The sequence below is a fragment of the Eretmochelys imbricata genome, chromosome 9, assembly GCF_965152235.1.
Source record: "Eretmochelys imbricata isolate rEreImb1 chromosome 9, rEreImb1.hap1, whole genome shotgun sequence".
NCBI lineage: Eukaryota > Metazoa > Chordata > Testudines > Cheloniidae > Eretmochelys > Eretmochelys imbricata.
In genome coordinates, this window is record NC_135580.1 from 17,602,730 (window position 1) to 17,615,113 (window position 12,384).

General features: G+C 37.2%; 1 protein-coding gene across 4 annotated transcripts in view; it reads left to right on the forward strand.

The window, feature by feature from the left end:
• Window positions 1-809: 809 nt before the first annotated feature.
• Window positions 810-12,384, forward strand: part of MECOM (MDS1 and EVI1 complex locus) — a 58,357-nt gene continuing 46,782 nt past the window's right edge. For all 4 annotated transcript variants that reach the window (XM_077826211.1, XM_077826212.1, XM_077826213.1 and 1 more), the window contains exon 1: window positions 810-942. The gene's annotated coding sequence lies outside the window, so the exon portion shown is untranslated. The remainder of the gene's footprint in view (window positions 943-12,384) is intronic.

A 12,384-nucleotide genomic window follows, 5' to 3' on the forward strand; every position in this document is an offset into this window, starting at 1 on the left:
AGCAATTTGTCATAATATTAGAATATAACATCCTTTTTAACTTGTCCACAATCAATCTCATTAGATTTGTTTATTTTCTGCATAATTGGAACTATGTATTGGTATGTGTGGAATATTGTGCCATGTTTTGCATGAGTGTTTACATTGTTTTTCATTTATTTTCTTTAGTTTGGCATAGAGGGTTTTGTTATTAACCAAGTCCTGTAAATTGCTTCGATTAAGGGGTATGATTTAAGTGCTAAAGGGGGGAGGGGTTTGGGAAGCATAATATTAAAACAAGATTAATAACTCTGAATCCAAACATCATTTAGTGGATGGAATTTATAACAAACATGAAAATGCTAAATGGGACCTAAAATAAATTCAATTGGAAACAAAGAAAAAAGAAAACACACACAACACCCAAGAGGACCACCACAGACACTATTCTTAATAATTTTTATGTATAATCACAGACAAAAAATTTACCAAAATAGAATTTTAAATGATAAATATTCACTAATATAAAATGAGAAAGTCAGATGTTTGCTAAATGAATATATTTTCCATTAGCAATTATTAGACATCACCTTGATTACGGGTAAGCATTTTTCAGGACATGTTTACAACAAATGTATTGTCCCTTTATTAATATGCACATGTTCTAACAATTATTTTAAAAGTCTCGCTTTTATTCATTCATAGAATTTGAATAAAACATGCTTAAGTGATTATCCATTTGTTTATTTGAAGACCCGTGATTTATCTTTTAATTAGTGTGGCCTGACACCAATAGAAAGATTTACCCTTTCATATTTTTCCTTCTAGATCTTGGATGAGTTTTGCAATGTGAAGTTCTGCATAGATGCCAGTCAACCAGATGTAGGGAACTGGCTCAAGTATATCAAATTTGCTGGATGCTACAATCAGCATAACCTTGTTGCATGTCAAATAAGCGATCAGGTATGTTGTGGGCGCTTTCCGGACTTGTTTGTAAAGAGCTTTATGGTATCAGTGGAAAAAAATAATAGCAAGCCACAGTACATTTTATGACTTGTTCGTTGATTATGGTACCAGGTAAAACACGATTGTGAAATTCCGAATAGAGTCATTTTTACCAGCTACTGCAGATAAGAATTTCCTATTTTTTCACTTGAATGTCCTCTTTGTAAAATACATTGTTTTTATTTTACACCTGATATATAACATATGAAACCAGTATTTTTCATTTGTCATTAATGATATTTTCTAATTTATCATCCAGTTTAATTGGGTGGCTAAACCAGTGCTTTAAGTTAATCAAAACATTCAATGTGAAATTAATGGAAAATGGAGGTGAAGATACAAAACCAAAACAACCTCCCTCCCCCAACCCAGAAAACCTCTGCAAATATATTTCATATATATATAACTATGGATATGAATATACATGTGCAGGCATAGAATTATGCCTTCTCATACAATGAGATAGATCTAATAATAGTTTTATTCTGAACTCATTTATATTTTTAGGTAATTTTTTTCCCTTTTAGTTTATTGCAGGGTTAGAACATTGACTTTTTATTGGATTGAAATGTTAGTTTCCCTCTACCTACCCTAACCTTTAAAATAAGGTTAGGGTAGGTGGAGAGAAATCGTAGTAAAACAGTTTGCTTTGAAACACTCTGAGTACTTGTTGGGTTAATTTTTTAACATAAAGGTTTCTTTTAGCATGTGAATATCAAATAAATGCCATGATGAAATGTTTTAATTGAATGAAGTTAGGTTAAGATTATTATGATTAATTGAAGAAAAGAAATTAATGCTTGAAGGGGTAGCAGGCAGTGAATTCTCTTTTTATATTTAAATGTTCATATCTGTAACACAGTATTTGATTCTTTAAATCACTGTGTTCCATTGTCACCAAATAATTAATCGAAACAAGTGGATTTTAAAGATTATCTTTAGTTGATTTAATTGCCTTGACATTATTGAGAAAAAAAATCAAACAAGAGAAAAGCTTCAATTAGAAATCATTCTTTCCAATCAAATGCCAATATATAAAGTGAATGTCAGTCTCCCATTTGCAACATCATTACAGGATTAGGTATTTGTATCCTACCGAATAATCGATTAAAATTGACTTAAATAACTTTTTCAGAAACTGTGATCAAGTATCATTTTCATTTTGAACTTTTAATATTCAGCATTAAACGCATGCAGTGTAGGAGAAATCAACCTACTGTGAGATAACTTCATTTTTTACATAAACGCTGATTCAACAAAACAAGCAATAATATTGGTAGATGAAAAACACATTCTCAAATTTACAATATGTTTTATACGGAAAACAGTCAATTCTATGAATGCAAAGCATTCATTTGATCATGTTGCAAAGCGGAAACTATGAAGCTGAGCTCAAATACCAATATTTTACATTTAATAAAAGTTGGAATAAATGGGTAAGTTTCGTAAAGGAATAATATGAATTGATAAAAGTGGCTTACTGTCTCCAGGTTGATATTTTTGTTCTGTAAATAAAATATGCATTGTACTGAAATATCAGAATCTTTTCCTTCACACACACGTACATGTTTTGATGGTTTTGAAATTGAAGTTGTAGAGCTTAGAAGTTTCTCTTTTTTAAGGCTTACATTTCTGAGATTTGATGGTGGTATCTGTATTGATGCCACGGATTTCCTTCATTCATCGGAGACTTGTTATTTATTTTTGCACAGTATTGTGCTACTCATAATTCCATATTTTTTACAGAATATTGTTGCCAAGATTTGTAAATTAAAACCTGGTTGCCTTTCAAGTAGTGTGTTGTGTGAGATCTGCTGTCAGCAAGAGAAAATGGATTGCTGTTGCAATAGACACTGAAAATTTATGCACACAAAAAATTCTATATACGTGCTCTTGAATCTTAAACGGAATAGTTCTTCCAACTGTTAGCTCCTCCTTCTGCTTTACTCTGAACAAACCTGTGAAAGGTAAGGTAAAATAGAATAGGAGACCAAACTGTGAAATTGACATTACATGGCCAAATGTCTGCATATATAGAGGGCCAAATAAAAGTCAAGCTCATCATGTGTATGCATTTATGTGCACACTATATGTGGGGGTGTTTGTGTCAGTCTGTCTATATGGACCCCCCCACCACAACTTGGTTTAAGTCAGAGTTAAGATTGAGAGTACACATCAGTAAGTTGTTGATAGATTGGTAATAGATGCTAGACAGTTAAGTCAGGAGGTCCCTGTCCTGCTTTGATATGAGAAAGCTGCATTGAGCTCATGGATGAAAGAGCTGACTCAAGAGGTTCTCCTGGTCTGGTGTTTCACTCTGTTTTCCATAAGAAATAAGACCTGCCAACTAGTGAATAAGAAATACTCATCCCATAATGAGCACTCTCATTGCATGAGAGACTATTCACTACTAAGGAAAGGACAGAGACACTTGATCAGCCGTAATTGTTAACCTCTAATTACTTCAACTCACCTGTAAAATTCACAGGCAAACATTGCACGCTATCTGAAATGGTAAAGGATATTTACCAGCACTCTGACCCTTAGTCTGAACACCAGTTTATAGTGCTAAATATAAGCCTGATTGAAAGACAGGTATGAGTCCTAGACTGCTGGAAACAGAGTTTTCAAATAACTCTCTGAACTACTATAACATAGTCAAGGTGCTCAGCGGAACCTCCTTCATTCAACAAAAAGAGAAAGAAAAACACTTTTTTTTTGTTTTCTATGTTAGGCTTTATGAAAGACATATCTCCCCCACCCCCATATTCAAATTTGAGGTCAGGTTTCATCACTCTGGATCAACTTTACAAAATGTCTGGGCTCCTTCGTATATCTGTATAAATGAGCTTTGCTGAGACGAACAGCTTGATAATAGTGGGATGCAGTCAAAACATGTATGCTGGATGCAACTCATATTTCATTTGATTGGGGATGGAGTAGGATTTAAAGGCTGTATGTATGGGTATTTTTTTTTTTGTTTCAAATAGAGCGGATATAGGATTTCTCTGTGCTGTCCTCCTATTATCTCTGGTCCTGTCTAATCAGTCCTAAAAGAAGGTAATTCAAGAAGTACATGAATAATAAATTCCACAAATAGTGCACTTTCATTTTTTTCTTTTCCCCAAAGAGCCTACAGTATTTATAGGACTGCAAGGAGGCCTGCCACCATTATTTCACTGGAATTATATTTCAGCTTAAAATCAATTCAGTTTTAATACTAGCTTTTGCTATCTTGTAAGACTCTAGTTTATTATTGCTAGATCTCTGTATTTATTAGCATGATTTTTTAAAAAAATGACTGTAGAAGGAATAGAATTGTTAGACTTTCTGACACTACTAGCATCCCAGCAAAACTGTAATTTTTAAGTACAGATTTTGAAGGAAATCCCATTGAAAACAGAATAGTAACTATAGTAAAGTATTTTTAAGGGGACTATAGTATATTCCAAATGCACTAGCAAACTGATATCAGTCAGCTTCCAATTATAAAATACAATATTTTTTGAAAGTCCAGTCAGTGGTATTTATACTTAAAGCTCTTGAGTATTGTTTTTTAACTTACTTACTACTTATAGGCCTCCAACAGTGGCATAGCCATATACAGAATGCTGGAGGGCTGTGCTTAGGTTTTTCTCAAAGACACAATTATTGGAGATTCATTTTGTTTTAGCTATCGAAAATTCCAGATATCTCAAGATTAGTTTGCTGAGGATTTTTCTAGTTGAAATCAAATTTTATTATGCTCAGTTATATCTGCTGGATGGAAAAGCTAGCAGTATCTCCATCTTAACAACTATCAAAGTATACAAGGCCAATGTCCTAAGTGAATTGCTGTACGTTTTACCAGATCTGATCACATCTTAGAGTTTTACAGACTTTTTATATCTGCAGACACAGCCTTGTGTTTCAGATATTATTGCCTCTGTCACTACTCCATTCAGCTAAGTGGGAGAATAACACAACTGTGGCCATAAGCATCTCTGCACTTCTCAAACAATTTTACTCATATATGCACCTGCAATGGTTGTGTATTTCAAAAATGAATTTTGTGGATCCTGCTTCATGATACAATGAAGTTAAGCTTGTGCCTGTCGGCAGTCAGGCAGGCTTATTTATACTACATTTATTGAGGGCTCGATTCTGCCGTGCTTCCTCATGGTCAGTAGTTCCTTACTCAGCATATAAGACCGGGGACAATTCCCATTACAGTCAGTGGCAGTCTTTCCATAGACCCACTGAAATGAATGGGATAGCCGCTATTTGTTATGATGGCAACATCTGGTTGTCAAGTTGTTTTACTTTCCAGCCTACACCAAGTTTGCTTCTTCACTTATTGCAATTAGAGTTAATGCTGGGTGTTAAACTCCAGCCTTACATTTTACATATATCTATATTATCTGCGACATAAAACACTGTAATCTTTTCACTCAGCACACTGTCCTTTCCTGAAGTGACCTAAAATTGGAAGGAAATTTTCAGAAATGTAAAGTCATTATTAATCTTGCCATTTGCAACAAGTCATACTATTGAGATAACCTTGATAACTAATATTTAGTAAACTCAAGAAGATAAGTTTTTTCTGAGCAAATGCCGATGATAGATTATCTAATCTTCGTATGCTTCCAAGAAATAATATGGAAGATTATAACTGCCCACAGAGAGAATACCAGGCTGAAATTCACCAAGTGGATTCTGCCAATTCTTTTGTGGTTTATAAACGGAAGCAGGGCATTAGTAGAGAATTCTGCCATGTTGTCACTTGAGATATGTATTGTTCTACTTTGTGATTTACCTTATGAAGCATTAGTGCTTCTGGAAATGGCTTGCTGATATTGGTGGACACACTCACTCCTTCTCTGAAATTGTATCAGGAACTTGGTTTTGTTTGGGCCAACATACAGGTACAATAACAAACCCCCACATTTGATCTAATTGACAGCATTGTCACCGGTCTTTGCAGAGAGGCCAAGGATTTTGAATGGGCACAGAGGGATTGAAAAAGTCTCCCATCCCCAGGGGTGGTCCTTCCATGTCAGGGTTGAGGCACATTGACTGGCTCACTGTGGGGGGGAATTGCATTGCCACTGTGTCTATGCTATGGGAGGCTGTGGTGGTCCAGTCACTTGGACTATGGACCTTTTGTGAGCACTGGAATTCACAATGGAAAAATAAAGTGCAGCTGGGTGTGATTTGGACGATGATGGTTAGACACATGCTTGTTATAGTGAGCTGATTACACGGCACAGGGATAGGCTGTGCCATTTAGGCACCACCACTGGAAGGGACATTGGGAAGCTGCACCACCTGGGGGAAGCACCAGGAGCCGCTCTGTCTCTGAGAGGCAGAAGTCCTGTCTGAGCACCCCAACTATATTAAGAGGATGCTATTACAACCCTCCATGGTGGTGCTATATATTCCTGCTGCTGTTCTGGTCCTCCTTTGTGAGCTGGTGTGGAGGTGATGGTAGTGGGGGGATAGCTCCACCATCTCCACCTCCCTTGGGATACCGCAGACCTTCAGGAGAGAAGGCAGGGAACAGTCTCCATGAGTAAAGGGTCTGACCATTATATAAGCTGCAAAAGGGTGTGTGTGAGACATGTTCATCTCCCCACTTCCTAGCTTTGCACCCTTGTAAAGGACAGGCAGGGTCAATCTTTGAGTTGTTTTCTATGGATTTTTGCTAAACTTCTCTAAGTGCCTAATTCAAAGCCCATTGAGATCAACAGAAAGACTCCTATATGCTGTACCCATGCAAAACACTGATTTACTTCAACTGCTCATTTGCCTGAGTATGGCAAGATGGATCTGGCTCATATTTCAGAATGCAGTTGTCCAACTGTGCAAGTTGTTCATCCTAAGATCTAAAATTGCATTTTAGTAATTTGGACTATTTGCACATTTAATTATAATCTGTGGCAGAAGTATGTATTAGTTTGCACTTCACATTTTCTGATGTGCTTAAATCCATATTTTGTTGGAGTCTTTTTGATGTAAAAGTTGTTATTAGTTTTGGCCATTTAATTTGTTTTGCTTTTTGGGTAAGTTCTACTTTTATTCAGAAATAACACTTTACTATTCTAAGATCAATGCCAATTGGCAGGGCTCAAGAATGTATGCACTTGCTTGCCTAACCTGATTTAAGGGTGTAGTCCCATACTGATGCACAACTTCTTTCCATGTATATACCCCTTTGCTTTCAGGACTCTAGCCTTGTGACACTAGCAAAAAAAGATTGCACTTAGAGGGTTTGATCCTGTCATTGTTTCACACACACAACTCCAACTGAAGTCAGTGGGAATAAGGACATCATGCATGGAGCATGACCGCAGGATCAGTGTCTAACTCTTTTGCTAATTAGTGTGTGTCCAACAATCTCAGCTCAGATCATTTTTCACGCCTTGTGATCATTTTATGAAGTGATACTAACACCCACTGAACATTTTGTCCTGAGTGATAAAAATGCACATAGACATACATAGCGAGGGAGCCGTTTTTAAACATAATTTAAAGTGAAAGATGGCTATTTTAAAGTGCTATATTGCTTTGAGAAAGTGAAAGCTATCCTTTCATCTGCATCATAGGCAGGGCTGTCCTGCCACTGTGCTGATCAAATGCATGAAGCCATGACTGCCAAAATAAAACCACGGCCTTTTACCTAAAAGTTATTGCATTTGAATTTTTGTCTTGTAGGTACTCACACTCGCAGTGCAAGTTTTCCCGTTGTTCTATCAACTAGGAGCATAATGCACATCATGTAGTGTAGTATTTCCATTCCAAAACAATAACACAGGGTTCTGTGCAGAGGGCTAATGGACCTTATAAGACTTTTATTATGACTACCAATGTGCTTAACATTTTTCATATTCTGTTCCTTTTCACCATCTTTTTCATAGTCAGCTTCTACTACAGCTGAAGTCAATTCAATCCATTTGCCAGTGGGGTACAGGACATGTAAATAGTGAAGTCCTTCCTCCTAGAGCTATAAGTAAGTTAAAAACAATAATAATGTAGTTTAAGTAGCGCAGACTACCTGCTTCCAAATCTGAATAGCATCTGTTATCTGTGCCAAAATCTGAATTTCCTAGCACTGGGACACATACAGTGTTTTCCAAAGCTGTTGCATGTACAAGAATAAAAGGTTTAGTCAGATGCAACAGAATATAACTTCTCTTCAGCAGCGAGGGCAACAGATGTGTTCATATCAACTGTTGACTTTGTTCAGATATGTAAACTAAGTGTCCCTTTCCCCCTTCCCCTCCCAAACTGCTATCGTTCTATTAAACCTTTCCTAGGTGGCTGAATGGCAAATTGAATGATGTGATAGTAAATAAAGAATTCAAACAAAGTGGTATAGATTTCACTGGAGTAAGCAGAGATCAACAGTGAACTTCAAAGTGAGCAGGCGGTAGTGCCTGAAATAGTCGTCTCTCTACAGCTTTCACAGGGAGTGCATTTTCTCTATTATTTCAATTATTACAACTTCCTGAATAGGTTGAAGGTCATTCATAATTCACGCTTCTGTCATCTTTACACATGCCAAATGCAGTCTATTAAGCATAAATAAAATTACGAGTGCCTGACCGGGAAAAGTAAACTGGGATTCATAACAATGAGGCCTTATTCATCCCTTTGAAAGTAAATTGTGTATGTTCATTGTTTTGTTTTGTTTTATTTCCCTTTTTATCACTGCAGTTTGGTCCCCTTCCTTCCCCCACCTTGCATCAGTAGCATAAACATACTACCTTAAATCACTATGGACAAAAAACTGAATCAATCAAACCCTCTGATTCAAACATCCCAAACGTTGTGGGGTCTTTGAAATCCAAACCCATATCTGGTTCAGAATTTTGCCCCTCTCTATATAATGGGCTGAACCAAAACCCCATAACCAAGACTACTAATCTTGGGGCGTTTGAAATCTGGATCTGGACTTTGCAGTTGGGCCTATTTCTATGACATATAAGCACTGATCCTGCAATTTACAAGGCATGTTGCTTTGGCTATGCATTGTAAATTGCAGAACTGGTGCAGTAGTTAGATAGCAAAGTGGCTTTGATGAACACAAGGGATGAAATCTTGTCCCCATTAAAGTCAAAACTCCCATTGACTTTGGTGATTTCATCCAAAAGATCTTTGTAGTACAAAAATCCATATACTCTACACTACCATTTCCAATTGCAAGTAATAACATTATGAATATAGTCGTCTATTGGTTTAAAGAGCAGGGAGAACCAGTATGAAACAGATATGGTCTGAAAGTAATTTATGACCTGTCAGCTTTCCTTGCAGAGGGTTTCCTGACTCTTCAGACCCTCTGTCATAGCCGATCTTATGTTGGTTTAAAAGAACACAAGCCAACATATTCCGTTTGTACAGGGCATTGAAAATTTCCCACTGTTTCTCAGACAGGACAATTACAATTGGTTTTGGGTGGAGAAAATGAAAAAAAACCTAATAAAACACATTTACATGAAATATTAGGAATGTCTATTAAAACCAGATTACATTTACCAGCACTATAATATTTTCAGCATTCAATATATGCTATTTTAAATCCCATTAGGATGCAATTTGGCATATAAATTGTTAGACCAGGTGGAATTTTGTTTTGCATGTGCAGAAAGAAAAATAAATACATTAAATAAATAGCTAAGCAGTTTTCATTTTCAGAGCTTCAAAAATGTAATTTGGATCCATTTGGGAGGCTTTTTTTTTTTTTACACAAGATCAAAACATAACTTAATCTACAAAATATAATTTTGCTGGCATTTTCCTACATCTCTTCTCTTTGTGCAACTCAAACTGAAGTCAGTGGGAGTTCTGGGAGCAGAGAGGCTGGACAGATCATTTCTTGGAGGAGACTAATCTCTGCTGGTATTCCAGTTTATTTTCAAAATGCCAGCTCAGTCAGGCTAGACAATTAGCTACAGAACACACACATTAATTAGTTCAACATGTGTACCATGTTTGCAATAAAGGAAATGCATCATACCAAGGGTTGTTACAAGGAAAGCTGATGCATCATAATACATTTCAGTGCAAACAAGGCACCATTTCAAATGCATATGAGCACCATGTGTCCTGGGTTTGCAACAAAGAGGGAAAAGGTCTGCTGAAATATCTTCTATGGTATGGCATGAACCAAGTGGAGGAAATATTAGGCAACACTGCATTACGGCTTTTGTTCATACCTTGGTATTGATGCACTATTGAGCTCAAAAGTGTGGCTAATTTTACATACTATAATACAGAATCAAAAAACACCAGAGTGGACCAAGACTATCAATTTGGGGCAGAGTGGGTCACCTCAGAGAGAGCTCTGGCAGGGATTGTGCTTCAGTGGTGCTCTCTCCCCAAGCTCTTCCCTGTGCCAAGGGACTGCCTCCCTTGGGGTCCAGCTGTGCAAGTCAGTGCAGTGGGCAAAGTCATGATCCTTCCTCCTCTCTGCTCTTTTAAAGTAGGGTGCACGGACTGTCTTCTGTGAGAGTTGCATCAGGTCCAGAAAGGAGAAGTCCTTGGGCTCTTCTGAGCTCAGAAGCTTCTACTGACTCTAACCCTTGCATGGGGAGTACTGTGGGAACAGAAGATTCCTCACCCTCTCAACCATCCTGCACACCTTGTCTAGGACTAGGGGCAATGTGGCTCAGTGTATGTGTGATGTCACACATTCTGAAAGCCTCTGTGCGTATGTGTGTGTGTGCAAACCTGCAGAATCTTGACAAACTTCATTTGATAAAAGCTTAGCAAATGTTGAAATAACAGGTTCTTGTTGACATCCATAATGTGGCCAGTCTTCAAACCATTATACAGTGCATTAGCCACACAATTTATGATTCCACCATGTCAAACATTTATCCCACTCCAAGCGCAATCCTGCACTCTTCCCATGCATGGAACTATCTTTGGAGGCAAAGGAAGTTGCATGAAGAAGGACCACAGGAGTGCCTTTGTGTATTTCCAAGACTGAATGTCGTGCGTCCACCCCTTGGTCAGTCAGCAGCTTAGGCTTGTCTGAGGCTCATCAGTCTATATATAATTTAATATTACCTTTCAAGTGCATGGAGACCATTATACTTCTGCAAAAAAGACTCAGATTTAAATACATCTGTCTTAATAAATGGAAAAACAAATGTTGCTTAAAGCAAATATTCTGTGGATGCATGTGGACATCAGATTTATTTGCAGAAGTTAAAAGCTGGCTTCACTTAAATGGGTTTCAGTCTTTGATCAAATGAGTTTGGTTGCCCAAACCAAGTCCCTGGTGCACCAAAGTCCACATCACAAATCCCCTGCATCATTTGTCACAATTGGCAGTATCTTCTCAAGAGAAGACTATAATAACAGATCTTGTGGCTCAAACTTGAGGTGCATCAGCATAGCTGTGGGGGGAGGCAAGCTCAGAACCTCCCTTTCCTCTGGCACTGCTCTCTGCTGGACATTCACATTCTCATGAACAATAAATATTTGCTTAAAATTGAGAATGAACTCAGTGAAGTTAAAAATCACTCAGTCTCAGAGTCACTGTACCATTCATGAGTTGCGATGTCACCTTTTTAAACTCCATCAGATAAATCCAGTATTGCTACTGTAGTCACATATTTTCTCTCTTTTAATATATATGCACATGAAACTTCACAGATGTTAATTAGGCTCCTTAAGGACGGTTGCAATATTAATTTATGTATATCCTACAAAAGGGTACTTTTAAAATCTTTGTCACCCTATCATTTTGAATGTTCCACTTTGATTTCATGTGCTTGTTTAAATTAGGCAATAATAAGATTAAAACTGATAGTATTAGCAGAGCAAGACAAGGGTCCTGATTCTGATCTGGTTTTACACCAGTATAGCCGGAAGGACTTCATAGAGGTCCTTGTGGATTTACACAAGTATAAATCAAAACAGAATCAAGCCCAATGAGACTGTGATATCATAGTACTTCCTTAAAATCCTTTGCCATATGTGTGAAGGCTGCATTCCCTATTGCAAGGTTTCACTGCTGTTCCAATATGTCACAATTCAAATGTCAACATGCTGTTGGAAAGGAAGCTAATAAGTTAAACCTTTGAGAGTTGCCAGCAAAGGAGGTGATTCAAATTGTTGAGAGAAGTCCATTGTTTTCTAAAGGGAAATAGAATTCCAGAATGAAACATGTGACTTATAAGCATTTATCTAAAAGATAAAAAAAGACCAAGAAAATCCAAATGACGGTTTGACCAGGACAGCTCTTAGTGAAAAAGAAAAGGGAGTTGTAATCTTGACAGAATGGGAGGGGAAGTTGCGTACAAACTCCTACTCATGGCTTTTATTGGGAAAGCACACAGCAAACAGTAGGCTGCAGCATGTGTACATTGTGACTGATGCGTTTTCCTCAGAATTTCTTGTGTGAAATGATCT